The 6,000-nt window shown below is 34.4% G+C and overlaps 1 pseudogene; it reads left to right on the top strand.

Annotated features, from left to right (window-relative positions):
- The first annotated feature begins 4,644 nt into the window (after window positions 1–4,644).
- On the top strand, window positions 4,645–5,526 carry LOC145790086 (putative BOI-related E3 ubiquitin-protein ligase 3; annotated as a pseudogene).
- The last annotated feature ends 474 nt before the right edge of the window (window positions 5,527–6,000 follow it).

The raw sequence follows: 6,000 nt of genomic DNA, 5'->3' as shown, positions 1-6,000 counted from the left end.
CACCTCTGCTCTCCTTTCGCCATCCTCTTTCACCTCTCTCCTCTTGCAATGATTGCATTGTGATAACGATTTACAACAATCGACCACCAATCTTCTCGCCATCCAGGTTTTTCTTTAAAGGTAATGATTTTGGTGTAAACTATTTTAATTTGCTGGTTGTGATTTCTAAAATGGGTTTGATGGGTTTTAATTTGCATATATTCGCTAAAATCTACAAAAATTCAAAGTGGTTTTGCCCGAGACATCATCCTCGGGAACAAGTCTTCCAGCTTCAGCACTTTCCTGCTCAACAAGGTTTAAATATACTGGAGTTCAATGGGCGTGAGTTTACTCTCTCTGTCTCTCGCGCATATACTGGACTTCTTATATACCCAAATAAATATATATATATATATATATATGAATATATGAATATGGATATTCTCCATGAAATGAGTTTGTGAGCAGATTGAGACTTCAGATCGAGGCCACAAATCCAGAATTTTGGGTTCAATGAGCTCTGTTTCACAGAATTTGACAGAGAGTGGTTATGGATTCAATGAGCTCTGGGATGCTTTAACTATGTTCATAAACAAAAATTGAATAATGTAATCAAAGTAAGTAGGCTTGGGATATTGTTAGTCTGGAAAGCTATAAATTTTTTATATAGGGTTCTCAGAGTAATGTTATGGAATATCTTTTCTTTGGAAATAGGACTATTTTTTTTTTGTTCAATTTCGTTTTGCGTGCCAAAATTTATGTTACTTTAATTGAAAAGCACTGGGATGCTTTAACTATGTTCATAAGGGTAGTTCACAAATATGAGTCCTAAAACAGACATTTTAGAAATACAGCATCAATTTCACAATACAGTTTTCACAAAAATATCACACAGATGGTAGCAAATGATCTGGATTGTATATAACAAGAATCATATAGGCGCATATATGAAATATATATGAAATATGAAATAAATGAAATATATGGATGTGTATATATGAAATATATGAAATTTGAAATATATATATATATATATGTATATACATATATACGTATATATGATGTATATATAATCTGAAATATATATAATTTTTTATATCTATCTATATATGTATATAACAAAAAGAAAAATCTAAAATGATGAAATGGACCTTGTCATGGCCGCAATGTCGTCTTGTCATCGCGTCGCATCCCTCCATCATCCTCTATCCTTCACCGTCGCATCCCTTCATCATCCTTTGTCTGTCGCCATCGCGTCCCTCCACCATGTCTCTCAGTTCGTTTCTCTCTCTGTTGTATTCCTCTATTCTCGTCTCTCTGCCTCTCTCTGTCTCTCTCTTTGTCTAGCATCTTTCTCTCTCGTTTCTGTTAGGGCTAAACAGATAGATGAGATGATAAAGAAAGATGAAAGTGAAAAAAAAATGGGGAAACTCAAATTCTGATAATAATAAATAATAAAAAACACACATTAAACAAAACGATGTCATTTTCACCAAAACGACTTCGTTTTCACCACAACGACGTCATTTTGGTGAGGACCGCAGGAAATGACGACAGATGATCTGGACTACTCTCTCCTTCGCTTGGAGGGAATAGCCACAAAACAATGTAGCATTTGTTTACAAAATAAATAAATAAATAATATTAATAAAAAAAAGTGAACTCATCTATATAACAAAACAAGGCCGCTTTTGGATAAATTTTTGTATGTTAATAGGATATCACGTGGCATTATTTTTAACCAATCACAAATATATATACATCCCCTATTATTCCGAAAAATCTAAAATAAATTTAGTGGATCCTACTGTTAAAGCCAATCACAATAGTAGAAGATACCACATGACATATACCCTATCCACATACAAAAAATTCTCATGTTTTTTAATTTGTCTGAGAGACAATTGTCCTACTTGGACATTTGAATGGCTGCCATGATTCCTAATCAATATCTAACGGTTGAGATCAATTTTTTTTCCAGTCCAAATGCTCTCTCTCTTTCTCTTTCCTCTCTTTCATATCTGTCCAAAGCGTATCCCTCTTTCATACCCTTCTCTCTGCCTCTCATCTCTTCTCTCGTGACGACACCACCGCTCACTACCTCTGCTCTCCTCTCGCCATCCACTTTCATCTCTCTCCTCTTGCAATGATTGCATTGCGATGACGATTTACAACAATCAACCACCAATCTTCTCGCCTTCCAGGTTTTGCTTTAAAGTTAATGATTTTGGTGTAAACTATTTTAATTTGTTGGTTGTGATTTATGAAATGGTTTGATGGGTTTTAATTCGCATATATTCGCTAAAATCTACAAAAATTCAAAGTGGTTTTGCCCGAGACATCATCCCCAGGAACAAGTCTTCCAGCTTCGGCGCTTTCCTGCTCAACAAGGTTCAAATATACTGGAGTTCAATGGGCGTGAGTTTACTCTCTCTGTCTCTCTAGCATATACTGGACTTCTTATATACTCAAATAAATATATATATATATATATATATATGAATATATGAATATGTATATTCTCCATGAAATGAGTTTGTGAGCAGATTGAGACTTCAGATCAAGGCCACAAATCCAGAATTTTGGGTTCAATGAGCTCTGTTTCACAGAATTTGACAGAGAGTGGTTATGGATGCAGTGAGCTCTGGGATGCTTTAACTATGTTCATAAACAAAAATTGAATAATGTAATCAAAGTAAGTAGGCTTGGGATATTGTTAGTCTGGAAAGCTATAATTTTTTTACATAGGGTTCTTAGAGTAATGTTATGGAATATCTTTTCTTTGGAAAATAGGACTATTTTTTTGTTCAATTTCGTTTTGCATGCCAAAATTTATGTTACTTTAATTGAAAAGCACTGGGATGCTTTAACTATGTTCATAAGGGTAGTTCACAAATATGAGTCCTAAAACAGACATTTCAGAAATACAGTATCAATTTCACAATACAGTTTTCACAAAAATATCACAAATGGTAGCAAATGATCTGGATTGTATATAACAACAATCATATAGACGTATATATGAAATATATATGAAATCTGAAATAAATGAAATATATGGACGTGTATATATGAAATATATGAAATCTGAAATATATATATATATATGTATATACATATATACGTATATATGATTTATATATAATCTGAAATATATATGATTTTTTTATATCTACGTATATATGTATGTAACAGCAAGAAAAATCTAAATTGATGAAATGGACCTCGTCATGGCCGCATTGTCGTCTTGTCGTTGCGTCGCATCCCTCCATCGTCCTCTGTCCTTCACCGTCGTATCCCTTCGCCATCCTTTGTCTTTCGCCATCGCGTTCCTCCACCATCTCTCTCAGTTCGTTTCTGTCTCTGTCGTATTCCTCTGTTGTCGTCTCTCTGCCTCTCTCTCTCTCTCTCTCTCTCTCTCTCTCTGTCTAGCGTCTTTCTCTCTCGTGATGAGATGATAAAGAAAGATGAAAGTGAAAAAAATGGGAAAACTCAAATTTTGATAATAATAAATAATAATAATAAACACACATTAAACAAAACGACGTCATTTTCACCAAAACGACTTCGTTTTCACCAAAACAACGTCATTTTGGTGAGGACCACAAGAAATGGCAACAGATGATCTAGACTACTCTCTCCTCTGCTTGGAGGAAATAGCCACAAAACAATGTAGCATTTGTTTACAAAATAAATAAATAAATAATTTAAATAAATAAAAAAAGTGAGCTCATCTATATAACAAAACAAGGGTGCTTTTGGAGAAATTTGTGTATGTTAATAGGGTATCACATGGCATTATTTTTAACCAATCACAAATATATATATCCCATATTATTCCCAAAAATACAACATAAATTTAGTAGTTCCAACTATTAAAACCAATCACAATAGTAGAAGATACAACATGACATATACCCTATCCACATACAAAAAATTCTCATGTTTTTGAATTTGTCTGCGAGACAATTGTCCTACTAGGACATTTGAATGGATAACATGATTCCTAATCAATATCTAACGGTTGAGATCAATTTTTTTCCCGTCCAAATGCTCTCTCTGCCTCTCATCTCCTCTCTTTCATCTCTGTCCAAAGCGTATCCCTCCTTCATACCCTTCTCTCTGCCTCTCATCTCTCCTCTCGTAACGACACCATCGCTCACCATCTCTGCTCTCCTCTCGCCATCCTCTTTCATCTCTCTCCTCTTGCAATGATTGCATTGCAATGACGATTCACAACAATCGACCACCAATCGTCTCGCCGTCCAGGTTTTGCTTTAAAGTTAATGATTTTGGTGTAAACTATTTTAATTTGTTGGTTGTGATTTATGAAATGGGTTTGATGGGTTTTAATTTGCATATATTCGCTAAAATCTGCAAAAATTCAAAGTGGTTTTGCCCGAGACATCATCCCCGGGAACAAGTCTTCCAGCTTCGGCAATTTCCTGCTCAACAAGGTTCAAATATACTGGAGTTCAATGGGCGTGAGTTTACTCTCTCTGTCTCTCTAGTATATACTGGACTTCTTGTATACTCAAATAAATATATTTATATATATATACATATTAATATATGAATATAGATATTCTCCATGAAATGAGTTTGTGAGCAAATTGAGACTTCAGATCGAGGCCACAAATCTAGAATTTTAGGTTCAATGAGCTATGTTTCATAGAATTTGATAGAGAGTGGTTATGGATTCAATGAGCTCTATTTCAATTTTCCTCAGAATCTACTGCATAAAACACAAAACCAGTGTTTTGACAACAATGGGTTGCTTTGGAAAAATAGCAATCATCAATCAATGGCTTTTTCTCAGAGCATAGCAGTTCAGATTGAGAAGAAGAGACAAGAGATTGATCGAGTTATCAGCTTATAATCAGAAAACGAAGCACTTACATATGTGTTGGCTTCAAAAATCAATTAGATGTTAAGTTTAATTTTTTTTTTCTTGATTTTATTTTGGTTTTTCAACAGAATGAGAGATTGAAATTGCATTAATTCTGAGGAAATACGAACCGAAGACAGTGGTATTACTGAAACAAAAAGACGAAGAAATAGCAAAAGCCATGAACAGAGCAATGGAGCTTGAAGATTTCTTGAGAAGAATGGAGATCAAGAACCAAACATGGTAGAGAGTGGCCAAAGAAAACGAAGCCATGGTAGTATCTCTGAACAGCATAATCAAACAGCTCAGAGAAAACAAGTGTTTGGCCAATGGGATTGAAGATGCAGAGTCTTGTTGTGATGTGATGATTTACAGAGGAGACAATGAAACAGGGGAAAATAGAGGATACAAGAAAAATCAGCAAGAAAATGAAGAACACAGTACGAGAAAGATGGTTTGCAAAAGCTGCAATTCTCCGAATTCGTGTGTGATTTTCCTACCCTGTAGACATCTCTGTTCATGAGTTTGGTATTGATTTTTTGTTACTCTAATTTTTTTGAATGTCTTTCGTTTTGTTGTCATGTAAATGTAAATTTTGTGTTGATTTCTTTAATTGCTGCCATGTATATCCGAACTATCTTGGATTCTATTATTTGGACTTTTGGCTTGCTAGAAATGAATTAATCTTCAACCTCTGTTTTTGGTATTGATTTTTTTGTTACTCTAAATTTTTTGGATGTCTTTTGTTTTGCTGGAGTTTTCCAGCCATGGGAGGTGAGTTGGTGTTGTCCACGGAAATGAAGAGTGCAGCATTGGTTTGGGAGTGGAACTAGGATCCCCTCCTTACATCATTTCCTACTTGCAGGGCCATTGGGCCCACTTTTAGGCCCAATTTTGATAATCTGAATCGTTCATATTTTAAGATTTGTTTAGTACATCATACCTATAAAAAAATCAAGTTGATCGGATATCAAAAAGTATGTGTTAAGAAAAATCGAACTAAAAACTATTTTTTTAAAGAATTTAATAAACAGTTTTCCAAACATATGCTTTCTGATATCCGATCAACTTGATTTTTTACAGGTATGATATACTGAACAAATCTTAAAATATGAACGGTTCGGATTATCAAA

Source organism: Camellia sinensis, chromosome 5 (genome assembly GCF_055761805.1).
Source record: "Camellia sinensis isolate YWXY chromosome 5, ASM5576180v1, whole genome shotgun sequence".
NCBI classification, from domain to species: domain Eukaryota; kingdom Viridiplantae; phylum Streptophyta; class Magnoliopsida; order Ericales; family Theaceae; genus Camellia; species Camellia sinensis.
The sequence above is the reverse complement of the archived record's forward strand: the minus strand, read 5'-3'. Positions and strand labels throughout refer to the sequence as shown.